At 38.1% G+C, this 9,009-nt stretch overlaps 1 protein-coding gene and 1 long non-coding RNA gene across 2 annotated transcripts in view; one reads left to right on the plus strand and one right to left on the minus strand.

Moving 5' to 3' along the window:
* Positions 1–820: 820 nt before the first annotated feature.
* UFC1 (ubiquitin-fold modifier conjugating enzyme 1) overlaps positions 821–9,009 on the plus strand; it is a 428,252-nt gene continuing 420,063 nt past the window's right edge. Inside the window, exon 1 of the mRNA XM_069070510.1 lies at positions 821–829. The gene's annotated coding sequence lies outside the window, so the exon portion shown is untranslated. The remainder of the gene's footprint in view (positions 830–9,009) is intronic.
* LOC138147854 (uncharacterized) overlaps positions 838–9,009 on the minus strand; it is a 13,114-nt gene continuing 4,942 nt past the window's right edge. The window contains exons 2-3 of the long non-coding RNA XR_011164912.1: positions 2,504–2,592; positions 838–1,029 (exon numbers count right to left, since the gene is read on the minus strand). This is a non-coding gene — a long non-coding RNA (uncharacterized lncRNA). The remainder of the gene's footprint in view (positions 1,030–2,503; positions 2,593–9,009) is intronic.

Raw genomic sequence — 9,009 nt, forward strand, 5'->3', positions numbered from 1 at the left:
TCTCTCTCTCTCTCTCTCTCTCTCTCTCTCTCTCTCTCTCTCTCTCCTTTGTTTTCAAATTGGGAACTGGTATTCAGAAATCTTGGGTTCTGTTCATTCCATGAATTCAGTCTAGTTTTAGCTGTAGGGAAGTATTATTTCATCTAGCTATACTTCAGTTTACCGAAATAATCAGAATTTCTTTTCTTATGTTTTGGTATAGAAATAGCTTTTCAAAATTCCTATATTTCAAAGTGATAGGACTTAAAGAGACTTACTTTCTCAATATCTCTTTTCAAAGCTATCATCTCTGATAACCATATTGTGGTGTCCAGAAGCAAAACAGATTTGAGGTCAAAAGATTGGATTCACATCTCACCTCTGACACTACCTGTGTGACTGAGCACTTAACCTCTCCAGAATCCTTTCCCTTCTTTGAAACTGAGGTAGAGGAAAGAAGAGAATGTCCTTTCAAGTCTATGATCTCTTAAAGTGTTGAGCATTGCATTGTGTCCTATGTGCTTCCATGATAGCATAAACTATAAAACATCTGGAAATACTTCAATGTGCCAAAGGTTCCATTTTTGCATTATGAAAGGGCAAAGAATATTTTTATTACACTTGACAAGGAAAGAATGCATCTGGTTATCTGGTCTCATTTGCTAAAATAGGCCAAATTACCAAGGCCTTCTGCAGAGTCAGAACCAGATACTGAAGGCTAATTGTGGGATCTGTTCAGATAATCATCATAACCTCTGTCAGGTCCTTCTTCAGGCCAAAGCCTCATGGATATCAGGGCAAAGGGAAGAGTGTTGCTTGCAGAAGTGTGAGTAATACAGAGTACATGGGGTGCATATAATCTAATTTAACAAATTCATTGGAAAGCAAATGTCCCTGAAAGACAGCCACAGAAGAAAATGACAAGCTGGCCTCTTTCAGTAGACTCAGTTCACCTCATTTGCCAAAACATACGATGTCTGCTTTAAGCCTTTTCCAAATTTGCCTTGCCCAGCACGGAAAAGATGGCCCTCTTAGCCCAACTCTCTGTGTCTGTAAGAAAAAGGGAGAGCATCCCTTTGTCTGCTAGTGGGTGGTAAGAGCCCTGAGTATTATACTAAATCTGCTTAGGGAGTTAATTTCTGGCATTAAATGAAAATGCCAAACAACCCCCCCCCCAGGCAAGAAATGAAGAAATTACATCTGTGCATACATACAAATATGAACAGTATTGCTCTGATCCTGACTGGGCTTTGTTTAGTTTAAGGGAACACTGGCACAATCATCCCCCTAAACATGGCAGCTCTCCAGTCATTATTTTCTCCATATCCCTTTTCAAAATGTATAAGTGGATGACCACCTGTCCACTCTTTCAGCTGAATCCTGTTCCTTTTCTATTAGTGCAGCAACCACCGACTCCTTCCCAGACACACTGGTCTGCTAAAACTAGCTCCCCACACTCTCCAGACTGCCTCTATCTAGTTCTTTGTGAAACCCACTCCATCTTCTGTGGGAAGACCTGGTTCTCTCTAATACCAGGCTTCCTTCATTCCCATCCTTCAAAAACCAAGGTCCCACTATGACTTTTCCAAGAAACCAAGCCTCCCACAGAAGACTTCACCAGACCCTTGAATGTCCTCATTGTGTTACATTACAGCTGCCGCCAGTCTTACATATGTTTAGTCAGATAGTGTAGGTATTGTCTGTGCAGGTACCTTATTTGACTTCAACTGGAAGCTGTGAAAGGGTAGGGACCTTGCCTTTAATTGTATTATATTGTTCTCTCCTATTCTCTACCCATTGCATCTTGTGTTTAATGGTCCAGCTGTTTTACTGCACCCATGTTAGTGGCAACTTCAATACGTTATGAACAAATGAGAGAATGCTTATGTTCTTAAAACTTGTGAAATACAACAAGCAACCCAAATGTGGTTTGTTTCCTTAGAGCCAAATGTAATTTTCTTCTTCTGGTGAAGTCTTTTTTTTAGCAGCCACTGTTAATTAAAACAGTTAATGGAAAACACTTGATACAGTAAACGGTCTTACTAATAAATCAAATAGCAAAAAAATGAAGTAAAAGAGTACATTATAAAATTGATGCAAGAAGAATTCTTGGGATTTACCTAAATGACCCAGGAGGACACAAGATTAACTGAAAATTAATTTTTTATTTTCAAATATGACAAATTTTGTTATAAACAAAATATAAATTTTGTGGTTTCCTTAGAGTCTTTTTTGGTAGGGATGAGTGTATTAAACAAATTAAGAACACTGCTCACATAAGATTTTATTGTTTTAGGGGAAAACATCTTATTTCAATGGAATTAAAATAAATGAAAAAATATTTATTGTTTACTAAATCACTTTTAAAAGTCTTCAGACTAGGTAATAAAGGTATATTGGGGTCAGTATGAATTTAAATCCTTGTAATCTAATAAGCATATTTCAAATCTTAGTCAAAAGCAGAAACTCTATCATCCTGAACAATTACTGTCTACAATTTTAATTAAATATCTTAGAATCTTACCTTTCCCTTCCACCTTAAACCTTCACCACTTGTCTTTGACCACCAATTTCAGGGACATTTAAGAAGATCCATCTTTTGGTCTTTAAATGCTAAAAAGGAAAGAGATCTGTAAGGTGTATGCCAGGGCAAGAACCTTGCCTGCTGCTGAGATGGAGGAAATGTGGACTATACTGAGACTCTTATGCTGGTATTCTTTCTGCAGGGAAATTCCCACAACACTTCCCCTGGATTTCCTCTGCCACTCGATGCTTTGGGAAAGACCCTCCTGGGCAAAAGCAGATGTGACAGCATGGTATAGAGGGGAGTTGGCTGGACACTGCATCTCCAATCTCAACAGTATGATCATATGTATTAGGAGGAGGAAAGAGAATTAATGCAATATAATCCAAAGAATGTCCCTTTTCATTATTAAATAGGAGCTGGGGTCAGTGTTTTGCTGGAATTCACAGATTCATCTATTTGAAATACTCGGTGTCATTGTGAAACTCAGAGGTCTGTGTTTTCTCTCTGGGTGGAGTTTAGCCTCTTGGACCTATGCTCACACCCTCAATAGCACCATATTCCAATGGGAAAATCTAAGTGAATCCCGGTTTTAGAGTTCTTCATGGAAGAGTTGGACCATTCATAAAACTAACTGTGGGGGCAGCCAGGTAGCACAGCAAGTAAGAGCACTGGCCCCAGTGTCGGGATGACCTGGGGATCAAATCTGGGCTCAGACACTTAACACCCACTCAGAAACACCTGGCCATGTAACCTTGAGCAAGTTACTTAACACCAATTGCTTAGGGGTGGCCAGGTGGCTCAGCGAGTAAGAGCACTGGCTCCAGTATCGGGATGACCTGGGGATCGAATCCAGGCTCTGATACTTAGCACCATACCCAGAAATAACTGGCCCTGTAACCTTAAGCAAGTTACTTAACCCCAGTTGCTTAAAACAGAAAAACTAACTGTGACTCAGGCTCGAAGGAAGTCTTAACTTCCCCACCCCCCCCCACCCTCCCCACCATGCTAGAATTGCAGAGTCCTATTGTGAAAAACAAAACAGGGGGAATGAGCTAATTTATGAAAAGAGAACAAAGTTGCAAAATACCACCAGCAGTGCTGGGTAGCAAAATAGAACATAGTTTTATTTTTTTGTTTTATTTGTCAAATAAATGGCGAGAAAAAAAGATGTCTCTTCAATCACTTTGCTTCCAAAGGAGAGTAGAGAATCCACTATCAGTTGGGCCCTTGTTGCAGTTGGGCTCAGTCTGTTCTGCTTTCTGAGGGTACCCCAGGAGGAGCCTGATTGTTTCCCCCTCTATTAAACTGTCTCTTCCTTGTTTCCCAGTGAGACCTCATCAAAGCCAGTGTTTTTCCTTTTCCTTACCTGTCTCATTGATCTGTGTAACCTTGTAGATGGTGCCACACATTTGTTTAACAAGCAATTATTAAGTGCCTACTGCTTGCCAGACACTATGCTGGTAAACTATGCAAGCAACTCCAATGTGGTTAATTATACTGCAGCCTAAAGTAATTATCTTCTTTGGCCAGTCTTTTTTTTTTTCGTGCATGTGATTAATGTAGTTAATGAAAACATGCAATTATACAGGAAAATGTTCCTGCCCTCAAAGAGTTTGAATTCTAAAGGATGAACTGGGGGATAGGGTGAGTCCAAGGAACAATTGAATCTGTAGTCGAATCTTGAGATTTAGAACTGGAAGAGATTTTAGGGATCATCTATCCCAACTCTGCTTTACAGATGAGGAAACTGACCCAGAGGAGTTTTGGGGAGCTGGTTGTTAAATTTGCGGTATGAGCTTTTACACCTTGGAAATCAAGGTTTGATTTATTAGTTTTGCTCACTGTCTAGACTTCAGAAAATGATGGGAAAAATGTTAGTAATACAAATAAAACTTAAAAGTATGTTAAGTATATATCTAATATATGTAAAACTTAGAAGTGTGTTATATATAGAATGAGTCTATTATATCTAGTAAAACTTAAGTGTGTTAACATATATAAAGTGAGGATATAAAATATATAATAAAACTTAAGTATGTTATATAAAGTGAGTATATAACATAACAAAACTTATATGTGTGACATATATAAAGTGAGTATATAAAATATGTAATAAAATTTAAGTATGTTATATAAAGTGAGAATATAACATATACAATAAAACTTATGTGCTATATATAAAGTGAGTATATAACATAATAAAACTTATGTTTGTTACATATATATAAAGTGAGTACATAAAATGTATAATAAAACTTAAAAGTGTTATACGGAGTATGTAATATATAATAAAACTTGAAAGTGTGTTACATATATAGTAAGTATACATAATATATAATAAAACTTTAAAAATGCAGTGAGTATATACATATGTAGTATATATATAACAAAACTTAAAAGTCTGTTACATATATATATAATGAGTATATATAATATATAGTAAAACTTTAGTGTGTTGAGTTTAGATATAGTACCAACACACTTTTAAAGTTTTATTTGCATTAACATATATGTCTGCATGTGTGTGTGTGTGTGTAAACCCAGTCCCAAAGAAAGCATGAGACTGTCTTTGCTGGTGGAGTTCAGTGTATCTCAGTGCACCTGTGTGAAGAGTGAGGCAGAATTAGTGAAAACAGGAGAGAGGAGAACTCTTCAGTCTTCTTTCTGTTCTCTTTGGATTTCAGAGGCTTCTGGCTTCCAAAGAGAAGATGGAAGATGTCAACTTCAGGTAGGTGAAGGAGAAGACTCTAGGAAAACTTGAGAGGAGCTGGCAGTCTCTATCATATCTTTATCCCCAACTTACCATACTAGACTTTGGGGAACTTCTTCTTGGATAAGATACAAAACTAACTAACTAACTAGCTCTCTCTCTCTCTCTCTGTTAATGACATCACTCCCAATGGGAGAGCTCCTTCACTCTTTATTGTCTGGTATATATTCTTTTATATATATTTTCTCTGAATTTGTTTTGCTATTAAATTGGATAAATGAGCTTCTTAGATAGATGGATGGATGGATGGATGGATGGATGGATAGATAGATAGATAGATAGATAGATACATACATACATACATACATACATACATACATACATACATAGATACATAGATAGATAGATAGATAGATAGATAGATAGATAGATAGATACATAGATAGATAGATAGATAGATAGATAGATAGATAGATAGATAGATAGATAGATAGATAGATAGATAGATAGATAGATGGACAGATAGATAGATAGATAGATAGATAGATAGATAGATAGATAGATAGATAGATAGATAGATAGATAGATAGATAGATAGATAGATAGATAGATAGAGTGTTTATTAACTCTGTTCCAGGCACCATAGAGCAAAACTCTGATTCATTTTTTAAAAAGCTGGTTCATGTCAGTGAACTGAGCACATCAGCCCTGATGCATGGCTTTCCTGTTTTCTCCCAGACACAGATCATCCTGGAACCCACCCACCAAGCTTTCCAGAGAGTACAGAAAGGAAAAGCTTTGAGCTATTCCAAATCCCTGCTTCAGTAGTGAATTGCCATAGCTGGGGACATGCTAGGAATATTTCCCCACCTGTTTGGATTCCTGCCATCATCAACCCTGCCACCTGATCACTTGAGGCAGCATTTCCCCAAACTATATGCCACAGGCAACCACAGGAGCACAGCTGTGGCCCTACTTGGCATGAGTGGCTCTCCACCTACACAGTATGGGTTACTATTGGACTGGAAAACCTACTCTCAGATATTGCCCACCGCCTTGAAAACATTTACATTCTGCATGGCTATTCAGTTCTGAAATGGCATTGTTGTACAGCTGGGGAAGAAAGGGGAGTGGCCCCTCATGCCCTTCCCCCACAACTAAGTGATCTGGGGTAACCAGCCTAATGATGCTGGGAAGCCAAACAGGTGGAGACTTTCCTGTTGTCTGAGGTGGTGGTGGAACCCCAGGCATTTGAGTGGAACAAGGACTCTGAGAGCAAAAACTTTACAGACACAAATGGTTTCAAAATAATAAACCATCTTAGTCCACAAAAGACTGCCCTCCCACCTTTCCCCACCCTCCTATACAAACACACACACACACTTTAGGCACAGGTCAAAAAATGATAGCAAACATACACCAAAATGTTTATGGCAGCCCTTTTGACGGTAACAGAAAACTGGAAATAAAATAAGTTGCCCATTGACTAGGGACTGGCTAAACAAAATATGGCACAGGCATGAAATGGATTATTACCATTATATAAGAAATGATGAATAGACAGAATCACGAAAAAGATTGGCATAAACTGATGTAAAATGAAGTAGCAAAATTAGGAAAAATGACATGCAAAATGACCACAACAATGTAAGTGGAAAGAACAATACAATCAAAACTGAATTTTAAGAAATTATAATACACAAGCTTTACTTGAATGAAAAGAAGATGCTTCTCCCTACTCCTCTGAAGAAGCACAGGTTCAGGGGCGGCCAGGTGGTGCAGTGAGTAAGAGTGCTGGCCCCAGCGTCGGGAGACCTGGGATCAGTTCTGGCCTCAGATACTTGGCACACACATAAAAATAACTGGCTGTGTAACCTTGAGCAACTTACTTAACCCCAATTGCTTCCAAAAAAAAAAAGAAGAAGCAGAGGTCCACGTAAGTGGAACACCACATATCATGTTAGACTTTTGGGATGTTTGAGTAGTTTTGCTAAACTTTTTCCTTTCTTTTTTGGCTTTTTTTATGGAGGGATGACATTTTGGAAGGAAAGGCACAGGAAGAAATGTAGGTGATTTAAACACAGACGATTTCAATAAAAATATATTTTTAAAAAGAACAAAAAAGTGATGGCAAAGTGTAATTGAACCCAATGGGTGGTTCTGAACACAGTAGAGCTGATAGAGCTCTTACCCTCCCAGGAGATGTTACACAATTTAGACTGTCATGTCAGAAAATAAGTTGCTTTAAAATTTTATTTTTGGTGAAAAAGACATTACCACAGACCATTATTAGCCAAAACCTCAAAGCAGGCCTTTTGTTTGTGTTTTTGTGACCTGAATTCTGAAAGGCTGTAGGCCTGGGAGAATCACAGTTAACTAAATAAAGGTTATATGGATTGGTACATAGGAGAAACTAATAAATCCTAGTTTTTCCTAGTTCATTGTTCAATTTCCCACCTTCTGGCTGTCCCAATTCAATATTGCTGCCACTTCAATACAATTTCATTCATTTCTAAAACCATTTGGGAAAGTACCTACAGAGGCCCTGTTTTAGGTATGAGAGATAGCCCCCCAAAAAAGTAAAGTCACAGTCTCTTTCTTCAAGGAGTTTACAATGAAATAGGGGACATAAGATGTGTATACAAGAAACAAATAAGGAGGCGCTACTGCAGAGTAAAAAGGATGCTTGTTCTTGATTCTGAGGTCCTGGGTTCAAATCCCACCTCTGATTCTAACTACTTGTATGATCAAGTCACTAAATCTCTATGGGCCTCAGTTTCTATAAAATGAAGAGATTGGACTTGATGGCCTCAGAGGTCCCTGCCAGTTCTGAAACTATGATCTTGGGCACTTAACACAAGAATGAACTCCAATTAGTGCAAAAAGACATGTCCAGACATTGTTATGAATTTAAGAGGGAGAATTCTGCCTAGGAGGATCAGGGAAGGCTTCATGGGAGAAGTGGCATATAAGTATAGCCTTGAAGAAAGGTAAGGATTTTTAAGAGGTAGAAATAATGAGGGTGAATGAGGGAACCCATTCCTGACCTGGAGGACAGAGGCTCCAAGATGAAGGGAAGCAAAATGAGAGCAGCGAAAGTCAAATAGTACAGCTATAGGTCGCTTTGGGTGCATGGTGAAGAAGGTAGGGAGAGAGAAGACAGTACAGGTTATGAAGGTTATGATTATAAAGGGTCTCCAAGGCTAGGCCAAGTATTTTCTATGTTAATTTTCTATTGGGGAGCCACTAAAAGAAATCCATTTTTCTTCTTTGGTAGGGCATTCTACAAAATTCCTTCCCAAAATCCCAAAGAAACCCTTTCCTAAGCCATAAAGAAGGGGTTTCTTCATGTGTTTCTTTACATCATGGACCCTTGGCAGTCTGGTAAAGCCTATGGACTCCTTTCCAGAATAATTTCTTTTATTTAGATTTTTTTAATTAATTTTTTTATTTTAATTTTAAAATTAATTAGAAAAATGCTAAACTTCAGTTAAAGGTTAGTAGAAAAAAAAGTGTCATTTCCCCCTTATCTCAGTTCATAGACTCCCTGAAATCTATCCCTGGACCTGTCTATAGATTGCAGGTTAAGGACTACTACCACAGAGGATGAGGGAGGAAGGAACAAACAAACAAAGGAAGAAATAATGAGGGAGGGAGGAAGGAAAAGAAAGGAAGAAAAAAGGAAAGAAGGAAAAGAAAGAAAGAAAGAAAGAAAGAGGAAGGAAAAGAAAGGAGAGAGAAAGAGAAAGGAAGGAAGGAAGGAAGGAAGGAAGGAAGGAAGGAAGGAAGGAAG

This window comes from Petaurus breviceps, unplaced genomic scaffold (genome assembly GCF_028583685.1).
Source record: "Petaurus breviceps papuanus isolate PSGF00001 unplaced genomic scaffold, PetGlider_PUasm1.0 90808, whole genome shotgun sequence".
NCBI classification, from domain to species: domain Eukaryota; kingdom Metazoa; phylum Chordata; class Mammalia; order Diprotodontia; family Petauridae; genus Petaurus; species Petaurus breviceps.